Source organism: Daktulosphaira vitifoliae, unplaced genomic scaffold (assembly GCF_025091365.1).
Source record: "Daktulosphaira vitifoliae isolate Bord-2020 unplaced genomic scaffold, ASM2509136v1 Scaffold_4, whole genome shotgun sequence".
In the NCBI taxonomy this organism is placed as follows: domain Eukaryota; kingdom Metazoa; phylum Arthropoda; class Insecta; order Hemiptera; family Phylloxeridae; genus Daktulosphaira; species Daktulosphaira vitifoliae.
This window is the reverse complement of record NW_026099575.1, coordinates 33,515,191-33,527,839: the sequence shown is the minus strand read 5'-3', so window position 1 is coordinate 33,527,839 and position 12,649 is coordinate 33,515,191. Positions and strand designations below refer to the sequence as shown.

Below are 12,649 nucleotides of genomic sequence, written 5' to 3'. Positions count from 1 at the left end.
TCAAGATAAAGTCGGTTACTTTCTATTCAAGTGATTCTACTTGTCGAGATACAATTTTTACCGTCTATTATATTTCATTTCATTTATCTCAATAAAGTTGATTATTTTTTTTAACCACAAGCCAAACGAAATATTTGTGTTCTATTTCATCAACTCTATCGTTTACCGATTACCCTTTAAGTTATTCAACTATAATTTATTGGTACAAAATTTAGACAACGGTCACATAATTCTTTGTCGGCGGTGTCACTTTGTGTTCACTGTTTTATTGTTACACGTTTAATCAAATTAATTAACGGTTTAATTTAACAGCGAACGCTAATGGTCCGATAATTAGATAACTCGAAACAAAACTTCTATCTGGTTTTCAGCATTATAAAAACAATAACAGAACAAACGAGAAAGTTATATAGGCGGTACGTTTGTTTGCAGACATACGCGATATCTAATTATAAAGAACATTAATCTGTTTACCTCTTTCTCACCAGTATACAATATTGTGCTTTTAAACGGCAAAAGCGATGCAAAAACATCTCTTTGATACTGATAACGAAGAAAATAAAGTGCTATAGGATTGTCGTATTCATTATGTTGCATGCAGGTCCCGTGTAAATAATTTTCTATTTAAAGAGTGCACGCGAAGAGTAAAGGTTCAGTTTTCTTATCCTCCAACGCCTATAATAATGTCTATACCCTATTCGGTTTTTATGCGCCCTACATAAATGATTGCGATCAGTTGGGTTCACTTTAGGTGTATCATTATGTCGTTCATCGATATTACCATTTTAACGTAAAAATCTCCAGTGCACATGACCGGTTTTTGCAATACATTATTAATGTAAATAAATAAATAAAATACCGGTCACAACGTTGTTACAAATAAAAACCATATTAAATCCTTTGTAGTACTTACCAACTAGAGCTATCACTAATACCGTTACTCAGGTCGATACCTACTTTAAATATTAGTCGACCGAATTGCCGTATAAGTTTAGATAAAACGCGCTATTTCGGTATTTTAATGCGTTTAATATCTTATCACGAATTGATTCTCAATTGGACTGGATTTACATAAATCGGTTAAAATTCTTGCTGCGAGCTTTTCAAAATTGGAACGCTACCGACTTTTAGATTTTATTTTATATTAAAACACATCTCGAAAGATTCGCCTTCGAAATTTACTTATACATGAGACGTTATTTATTCATTTTTAAATAGGCGTAGTCGATGTCGTGTGGTAAAAATTTAAAAAGACATAATGAAGTTATAATTATGACGTTAAACGCCCACAGAGCTCAATGCCCGATGTATGAATATATATTTTTTCGGACACAAAAAAATATCTAGTGGTCTCAATAATTTAGTACACGGAATCTATAATTATTTTTATAAAGTCGATATTATTAAACGTTTAATTTTTACAAGAACCAAGGCTGATTAATAGTCAAGCTAAATATTATAAACGTGATATAAATATTAACATAATACATTATTAATTACTAATATATATATTACAATAATCACAAATGTAACTTTACTCATAAAGGGTGTCATTCCATTCCAATGGCATTAACTTGTTGTTAATTATACGTCACTTAAGTATTCATCAGTTGTAAAACATTTATGCGCTGATCGATTAATTGAATTATTTTACGTCAAGTACCGTTGAACGAATCATTCAATGAAAATTATAGAACTTTTAAGATAATATTACACGATACTAATGACATTAGCGGTTTCGAGCAAGTATCATTTTAGATAATAATCCAAATGAAAAATATGTTTTTTTTTTTTATTATTTTATTTGATTAAATATTAGGTACTCGAGTTTTATGTGACGTACCGTCGTGAAAACTATATGATGTAAACGGAGGATTATACTTGTAATAATAAAAACATAATTTTCCAAAAAGTTAGTTGTACAACAATATGACTATAATAATGTACACGTATATGGAGACTGTCACGGTATAATATAAAAAATGTTTAATTAACTTGGAAGCTACGATGATGAACGAACACCATAAAGCACCTCCGGCGGTAGCTTATTGTCGTCATAACCACTCGTAGGTAGATTTATATAGCTCAGGGACAAGAAGGAAAAAAACCACTAAGATTGTGACGGTAATCAAAGTTTTACTAGTATATCGCCCAACTGTGTTGTGCAGCGCGCGCATTTCAGTGTATACACACCACATAGAGCATGACGTCGAGGGCAAATTAATGGAAGAACCATTGCCGTGTGTTTTTCCCAACGGGTGTGCAAGTTCGGGGATAAGGAGAAAAATTATGAGAGACCAAATGAAGGGAGGACAGTCTCTGGAGAAATAAAAATTCTGATCAAATATAAGTCGGCGTAGGGCGAATTCCTTTCTTTTGTGTGCAAGTGTGCGTACACTGAAGGGGCTCTATATGAAATGCACATTACCCATGACTCGTGAGCCGTGAGCATATTCCTCCTTTCTGATAAATTGATACTTTCCAAATTGACGGGAAATTAGATAGAACCGATAATAAAACTGTAGAAAAGCCAAAGGGCACACGCTCCGTAGCGGTAAATGTTTTGCACATTTAAAGACAAAATCACACTCACACACGCACCAATACTTAAATTTAATATAATGTGCACACAAATGAAATAGTTTTATAGTCGAAAACGTTTTTATGGTAAATACGTATAATCCAATGTTTCAGCGATTAAACATTTCACTGTAAAATAACAAAAATCCAACTGATAAATAAAGCCATATTATATTGTTTTATAAATTATCAAAACGTAAACATACCGATGCTATATCACAATGTAAATTGTAATTAAAATTATCTTAATATTTATTTTCTCTAAAGTAAATTATACATTTTTTTTTATAAAAAATGGTACTTTGTCAGAAAACATTTTGATTTTATTTATGTGACAATTTTATAATATATTGTGTATATTGAAACTATCTATATGACGTACGGAAATTTTTGGAAAATTCTGAATGTGTTATTAATAATCATATTAGTAAGAATGCACTTCAAATGTGTGTTGTAAAATTACACCAAAAAGTGTTTTTAAATTAAAAATTATGACAAATTTTAATTATTTTCAAATTGAATTTGCAAAATAATAATCTTTACAATAATTAATAGAAACTACACTATAACGAATTGTTATATTGTTACTTATATTGTTTGTAAGGATAAAAAAATCCCTATGTGTTTTTCTACAGTGTAATATTTTGCTTTGACTGATATTTATTACGTCTTTAAATAATATAATAGTCTACAAAAGCATAATTACGAGAATTTGCTGAATTCTGTTTTCTCTAAAGTTCTTGTTGACAAACAAGAAAACTATTTTATCGAAATTTCATGAGCTCATACGTTTCATTATGAATGAATTTACTCTACAGTTTTCAATTATTCGACGGAGTGCTAACGAATCTATGAAATCTTATTTCATTGCATGCAAATAAAAATAAAAATAAAAAACACCTAGTACAGTCAGGACACAGGGTATAGACGACATCATCAAACAGTAATGAAATCTGACAATGATTAAAACCATTATCATAAAAGCGCTTCGATGTGAATCAGTAGATTGTATTTGATTTTTAGTAGGCATTTTCAAATTATGACAAATTCAATATAAACTTACATTTTTCAAATATATTTCAGCTATAAGTTCTTTAATCAATAAATAAATTGCTTAAAATAATTTTTAATTCCATTTAGTTAAAATTTATATATAGATTAGTAAGTAGGAAAACGGGTTCTATTGTTCTCATTATTTGTAACAACTGGCCTGTTTCCTTACTTACTGAACACTGTGTATATTATTTTAGTATTGTAAATACAAAAAAAAAAATACAGAATTCAATAATTCTGAACTTTGTTAGTTAATTATAATTATTTTTTTATGAAAGTGTAATTTATCATATACCATTATGATAGCTCGAACATTTTTTTTTTTTGTATATGGTAATTAATTACTATCACCATATACACATACATGCATATGTGATACAGAAATATATTGAAAAGAATTTAGTATTTCGTCTTCAATTTACGAAAATATTTGATTACCAAAATTAGACAATGATCCAAGTTTCTTTTTTATTTATTTCAAATACGCATCAAAGGGTTTTACGATAGTGTTTTTCATCACTGTCAAACAACAACAAAATTTAATCTGAAAAATCAGTTTTTTTTTAACTCATCCCTTATACATTATAAGGGCTTTAAGTTTATTTTTTTTTAATGGCAACATACATATTTAACTAGACTATAAAATAAAAAATAATCTAATTAAGAAAATGGCAGGTCCATAACAACTTTTGGTCAAATTCATTGAAAGTTCTAACATTTTTATGCCAAGAAAGGAAGAGGGCTTAAGTTAAATATGTATGTTACCATCTAAAAAGTTAAAGTTAAAACCCAGGGTCGTACTAAGGGGACAAGTGTCATAGAATACCAAATATATGATATATATATATGTCAGTTAGCAAAGAATTTTTGAACAGATAAATATCAAATATATGAGATGAACTAAAAAAGTAATTAACAAATGATGAATCAAAAAATATGTGAAATCACAAAAAATAATTTTCTTAATATATTTTTATATTTTAAGAGAATTCAATGGCTAGTGTTAAAAGATTCACCGTGTACAGATAACATGAAATATAGGAATTAATAACTGAAAAATAAATAAACAAAAATTATAACATAAAAATAGTGATTTTTTAAAATAACATTAATTTTTGAATCCGTTTACATTTAGAAAACAAATCTCTGTGACAATTTTTTTTTAACTTGTAATATATTATATAACTTATCATTTAATATATGTTTAAAGAATCCCTAGTAATATCTGTTAACCTTAAGGTATCTTGTATCCAACACCCGAAAACGGGTAGGAATTAATAAAAAAAATAAAGTATGCTGGGCTTCCGAAGCATTTTCAAAAGTTAAGGGGAAAAAGTTCTACTTTTTATACATGTGTTTCTATTTAAGAGAACATGTTAGATTTAAACGAAAAAATTTTAGGATGAAACGAACATGCATGTAATTACTTATAAAAAAATTGCATTGTAAAATATATTGTTGAAAATATAAAATCCAGAATTTTGACACAAAAATACGACTGCTTTTTGTACATATAAGAAGATAAGTATTTAAATTTTAAGACATATTTTTTCTTTCATCTTACACTATAAGATTTAAAACATACTTTAAGACTCACAGTATATAACGAAATCTTTAATGAAATGTACGTTCAAAGGGCGCACTATTCCCAAAACATTTTCAAAAATTAACTTTTCATAAAAAAGTTGATATGTCCCCTGTTGACAGGTAAAGATACATACACAAACATATATATTCAACAAAAGAGACATGTCTAAAATTATTACAAAAAAATTGTTTTGATTCGTCCATTTTCCAAAAAGCTTTGGTAATTTTAAGTAAAAAAGTTAAATATCGCAATTTGTTGATTTAAAAAACCGTAGTTTTTGGGTGTTTTATTTTACAAGGAATAGGGATTTTTTTCAAAATTCAAGAATAAAGTCTTCAACAATACACAATTTCGATTATTTGACAAATCGTTAATTAAAATCTGTACATTGAAAGACACTACATAAATATGCAATGATTAAATAATATGAATTAAACAAACAATAATGCATTATTTATGCATCTCAATAGCTTCTTTAATATTTAAACTTTTATACGACTTTTTAAAATTTTGTAAATTTCTATGGCTTTTTTAAATGTTGAGCATTTTTAAGGCTTCTTTAAAAATTTAAGCATTTCTATGGTTTCTTAATTTATGTGATTTTTATATCTTTTTTAAATTTTTTGTGTTTTAATAAATTCCTTTATTTTGTACATTTCTATTGCTTCTTAAAATTTTGAGAATTTCTATGAATTATTTAAAGTTTGAGTACTATATTTTAAAAAAGCGTATATTAAGAGTAAGTGTATCATTCTTTTATAGTTCCAGAAACGCATTATAGACTGAATGCAATTCTCGAAATTTTTCTTGTTGCTATTGAGAACGTTTGACAGTCTTACTCTTCAAATATTTTTTGAGTGTCAGTTGTGGAACTTTGTTTTATTTTTCATAATGTTACCATGATATTGAAAGACGTTCCGTTTGACCATTTCATACTTACTAAGCAGCACTAAATAAATCGTGTAGTTAAATAAATAAAACACAGTTAAGTTCTGTATTTCCATTTCGCCCTAAACAATTATTTATAATATTTCATTCCTCTTTGATCTCACGACATAACTTGTTATGTTTATCTGGGTCAAATTTTGAAAAACAATTTTGAACAATTTGAGCTTGTTAAGAATCATAGGTAAAATCACACGTGGCTAATCCCTATGGATTTCAAAATCAATAATGTCGGTTATTTTTACTGTTAAAAACAAATTTTGACATTTCCATAGGATGACGAATCCGAAAAGATTCCCATTGGAGACACAGAAGCGTGAAGTTTTAAACAACCCAAATTGTCATGTACTTGATGTGATTATAAGAAATCCCTCTACGAGTGCCTGTCTTGAGTTTATTATTAATCTCAATGGGTCTTTTTCTACATCCTCGTTCGTTTCTACACGAGGGATTAACGTGGCAATTGTGAGATTAATTTTTAGTATTCTATTAGCGAACAATGTTTAAAATTTAATTGTACCTTGAGTATTCTGAAAAAAAACTATCATTATTATAACAAATTACTCTAATTGAATTGTTATCGTTTAGAATAATAAATACATTTTACTACATTTTGAAATGTGACGAACAGGTGATTTATTATTTGTGACGCCTGAACACGTCGGAAAAGTTAACAAATAAAACACATTTTATCAAATAGTTTTTCCATGGCAGTGTATAATGTGACGTAAAACATTTTCCGAGTACTATATAAACGAAAGATATTAATGTAACTCTAGAATATAATATCATTAAATGTAATAATGTAAAATGTAACATAAATAAAATTATTCAACAATAATTATTCAAACATATCAAACCGATAAGAATGTTTTTTTGCATATTTAATTGAGACGAGATCTTATGATAAATATAAAGATTTAAAATTTTAGAAATATGGACACGCGAAAATAATCGTTAACATATTAAGATCAGTCATTTTTTATATCACAAATATTTATAATTATAGCTAAAGATTATCTACAATATTAGCACTTATGTGAATCAACATCATATGACGCTCAATTGACAAGGATGATAAAAAAAAACAAAATTTTGAAATGTTACGATTGCCGTGTTTATGATTAATAATATTGTTCTAAAACGAATTTTTACGGTGGATAGAATGCCAATAGTATGACACATACACTCATAACCATAAGTATGACTTAAAAAAACAAACAAGAATCAAAAAATATCAAACAGTTCTATTGTGACTAAAAATAAACACTCGAACTAAACCATTTTCACTAATCAATTCAAAAGAGTAAAATTAGAAGTCAACAATTTAAATATAGATAAATTTTTAATCAAGTTACCATAAAATGTACACCTTAAAGCAAATCCCATAAATAATAAAAGCAAATATACAAATTAAATCTATACTCATTATTAATATACATATAAACAATATAACGTTCTAATTTTATTTGAATAAGGTCTTTTAAAAATGTCCATATGACTAAAGTGAAAATCGCTTATGATATTAATATATTTTACGAACTCAGAATTAACCTCAATTATATAAATACGATATAAGCTATTCACGTTAAGTATAAATGGAAATCCTTTTTTAATACGTTACAATATATCACGTTACACAAAAATATCTCGAACCATTACTTGAATATGCATCGTCAGTTGTAATATACACTTTTTGACTTGTTTTTTTTTTTCAAAAATAGCACTTGTTGCAAACCGACAAAACTGATTCACAAAAAAATGTTGATTATGTCTTAATTATGGCATAATGGCATAATGTTAGTTATATTATTATGTATACATCTAACGTAACGGGGCTTTTAATATTTTTTAAAAATACATTTACAATTTATACTAAACGTTACTGTCAATTTTTGTATAAATCACAAAAATAGTTTTACCCAAAAGTTTTCATTTTTATTATTAATGCTGAAACATATTTATATAATTTTATATAACTACGATGATCAACGTTGCACTATCATTCATAATTTATAAACAGTTTTATGATTTAAATCATTAGAACCGACATCTTTGAAAGCTCTTGACATGCATTGTAAACATTGTATACTAACATTTTCAAGTATATAATTTCATATTTAGTCGTAACATACACTAATTAATACCTAGATATTGTAGACTGGTACTAAAGTTAAGAATACATTACTGCATAAATCAATTTTTCATGATAATAATAAAAATATTAATACTAGACTTACAAATGAATATAAAGAGAAAACTTTTATTTTCCTATTTATCTTTTAAATTTGCGAATTTTTTTTCAAACAATTGTTAAAATTTGCTTTTCAAATAAATTTGCTTTTTACTTAAGCAAAATAATAATTATCAATTTTGTTTAATACTAATGTCTAGTTAATTATAAAACAAAGTTATTATTTAAAAAATAAATCTTTAAACGACGATACAAATCAATTAAATTAAATTAAATATACTTTATTTGAAAATAAACAATGAAATAAATAAAAAACCGATAACGAAATTACAGACTTCCGTAGCCTTTTTAATAAATAATTTTTACATCTGGAGTAATCCTCGATATGATAAGTCACGCCGAAAGGTTTTTAATTATGTTAGATCAATTCCGACGTTAATTGGGTCATTTCAATAAGATATCATAAAGATTTTACTTAAATCATACTAATATAACAATGCATAAATTATGTATATGATCAAAACAATATATGAATTCTTCAACTTAATTTACACCTATTTCATATGACTATGGAAAAAAATATGTACTCGTTTTATCAACGCACTTGATTTTTATTTAAGAAAAAATTATAGTACACTTCACAGTATGTTTTATCGAGTAATAAATTTCTTACATTCTTGTGGTAATAAAATGTATTATTTGCATCATTTGGTACCCTAAAAGTAAAACCACAAAATTAAATCATTCTTAGTACTACTTTTGGAGTGGCGACAGTTAGTGATTCTCAAGAGAAATGGTGTTGTTTTAAGATTCCCCGTAAAATACTCTATTTACAACACAAATCAAATGTAGGTTGTTCTTTGTATATGAAGGGATTTTGATTGTGATAAACGTATCTAAAACAAGAAAACATACAAGACTATGTGCAATAAAGTTTGCAAGGAACAAGGCAACGAGAAAATGGAGAATAGTTACACTGTAGACATTAGAGCCAGGTCTTTGTAAGTGATTTGTGACTGTTTAGTTTTTACATGCCTAACCTCAGTGTAAAGAATATATAATTTAAGAATTTATCGCACACGCATTATAAAACTCCACTCGACGCAAATATAAAAAAACAAGTAAGGGTTGCTTTTGGATATTACTGGGTTCAATTTAGAAGCAAATTTTATATTTATTATTCGTCAAAATAATGTGATTCGATTTATAACAAAATGAAAACGTTTCATCGAAAACATGCGATTTATTTGCAGTTTAAGACAAATCACGTAACTCATTAAAATGAAGACATATCATTGCTCATATCATGCGACCCGGGCTAAACATTGGTAACCGAGACATAAAATGTTTTTTATTGGTTTAATACAATAAAAGTTGCTATTTGCTAAGTCATTGTATTACGAGCCATAAAATGCGGTTAAAGGATGGCGGACTTAAAGAGGTTTTGGTTAACTCATAAGGATTAGTGCACAATAGATACAACTTATGGAAATACTGACATGTTTATACCGTAGGGGTATATTTTTGCTTTCTGTGTGTCGACCGACGCAACAGTTCATTTTAATTCGGCGAAAATATTGATTTTCCATGTAAAAATTACTGTTTATTTCATAACATGAGATGATTTGAACAAATTTCATTTCAGTATTTTTTTCACTTGAAATGTTTGTTACTAAAGTCAATTGTAAGAGTGAAAATGTTATAAAATTAAAGCTGAATGCCTTAGAGTTAAAATTTCCAATTTTCTATTTCATTTCCATTGAAAAGTAATTTATTTGAAATATTTATTTCATACGTTTTTCGCCAAAATAATTGAAAATGTCAAATGAAAATTAAAAGTTACACTAATAATAGCTATCGATTGACTTTATTCAATATTTATTAAAAAAAAAAAAAGCTGCTTTACCAGACGTTTTGTCCGTGTTACAGTTAACGTTATTTTTAAAAATAGCATACAACCGTAAATTTTGTTGACTACCCCGTTTTTAATTTTAGTTCAGTGTTTGTTTTTTAATTGACGGTGTTTTAGTGAATTCTTTGTACACTTACCGAAATTCTGGTTCACCAATTATGAAACGCCAACAGCTGCCCTAATTGTCGTTGCAATTAAATGTAAAACGATAATGTATTTCGGTCAAATGTCTATGTGACTGATTAATCTTGCATTGTAGTTAATATGCCGTCAAAAAACTTACTCCGGGGGCAATTACATTGGTTAGGATTGTTTTTTGCTCGTTATTTCCGAAATAAATATCGCGTAACCACTGCACGTGTACTCAGTAGATGAAAACGTTACCCGTCGCGAGAAGGCATTTACTTCGGCGGAATCGCGGTAACTGATCTCCGGTCACGAAACTGGCGACCGCATGTCTAGGGCCGGCACAGAGGGCGCCACCGGTCGACAACGCGCCACTCGTGGAATTTCCCGGCACAGCTTTTCATCCGCGTTCAACTTGCGGTTTAAACAGTTTAATCGTCAAATTAATATTAATATTTTAACGCATCTTTTGTCCAACTTGTTCGTGAAATATCAAAGTTATGAAATATCCCTGCGGTATTGTGTTACATGTGTACATAACATATTTTTAAGGAACAATTTAGAGCATCTCTTATGAATTTTATTAAATCGACTAAAGTTTATCTTTGAAGTGCCTCCGATAAAAATTACATAGGAGTATCAGTTAGCAGTTACTTACTACTTGATACAATACGTTTTATAATCATGAACAAACATCAAAGAAGTTATTGTGCATTAAAATGTTATAATGTACTTGCTTTATTAAGATAAAATACACTCAAAGATAAAAAAAAAAAATTCCAATACTATAATATCTATTAATTTTATACCTTCAAATTCAATCTAATATATAAACTTTTCATTTTTTATGATTCATAAATACTCAATAAATAATAACCGAATGAAATGAAATATTATTATAATGTGATTAAAAAAAAAATGAGAAGCTTCATTTAATACGATTAAATGTATTGCAGACACATTAAAAATATTTGAATTTTCATTGGCTTATAACATTTATTGAAAATAAAAAATCATGATTTTATATATTTCACTAATAATTGGTTACAGTTCAAAGAAAAATTTCTGCTGTTATTAGAAATATATTATTACTTTCAAATATGGATACTAAACTCTTTTGTATGAATAAAAATAAAATTATCATTGAATAAAGATATTAAATATTTCAGGCAAACATTATAAAGTTTGTATAATTTTTATAAAAAAAAAGTTTATTCTCACAAAAAAATAATTTTGGACTTGGTGTGTTTTTTGTAAATGGAGACTACATTTTCTTTGCCAAAACTAAATTTTATAAAAAAAAAATTGTAAAAATCTAAGAAAAATTTTTATTATGAATTTAAAGACGTCAGTTATACTAATTATTATATACATTCATTTAATTAATGAAAAAAGGTTGAGCTTCATATGCAAATGTAAATTAACAGAACGGCTTGGGCCCTTGTCAACTCAAACCTCGTGTAATCTCAAGGAAAGTCGGCAAAGTAATGGTTTTGTATTTTCAATTTATAAGCAAAGATAAATATGATGTTTTCATTATAAACTAGAATTTTATTTTTTAATCAACAAAAATTAATTTACTTTCTCTTTTTGAATAGGCCTAATGAACAAAATGAAAGAATTACTTACGAAATTCACATATTGACTCCTCTATTTCAGCCCTCAGAGAAAGTTCTACGCAAATACTTAAATGCACCGATCTAAAAGTAAAAGCTTCGTTCATTACAACATATATAATTAAATATCGTTAAACACGCAGATATACGAAATATCGACAATAAAATACATGTACAAATGCCAAAGTGAGAGCTGGATAAAATAATTATTGAATTTTTCTTGCTATTACAATTATATTCCAAAAATATAGACCTTATACTTATAAATACTATGTAGAAATTAGTCTCTACTAGCTCTGTTTGTTTTAAGTTGAAAATTGAGATACCAACTTTCGTTTAAGTTAACAATACTAGTGCAGTATTTGACACTGACGAGAAATTTCTCATCGTAGTCTTCCTGTTTTAATCGATTTTACGTTGAAAAGTGATGTTAAAACTATTGGTCTAATGAACGATTTTGGCGAAGAAGCAAAAATAAAAATCATTGAAAGGTATCCCAATATTGAAAGTACAAATAATTGTGAGAGTTCACTTAACAACACGAATGAGTTATTGTTGAATGAAACGGATAGTTAAAATAATAGTCCACTTGAAGCATTTCAAAGCATCTGTAAAGAAAATATTGTTTTTAATAA

At 27.4% G+C, this 12,649-nt stretch overlaps 1 protein-coding gene across 2 annotated transcripts in view; it reads right to left on the bottom strand.

Moving 5' to 3' along the window:
- Window positions 1–10,712, bottom strand: part of LOC126903613 (connectin-like) — a 114,767-nt gene extending 104,055 nt beyond the window's left edge. For both annotated transcript variants that reach the window (XM_050681912.1, XM_050681913.1), the window contains exon 1: window positions 10,410–10,712. The gene's annotated coding sequence lies outside the window, so the exon portion shown is untranslated. The remainder of the gene's footprint in view (window positions 1–10,409) is intronic.
- Window positions 10,713–12,649: the final 1,937 nt, after the last annotated feature.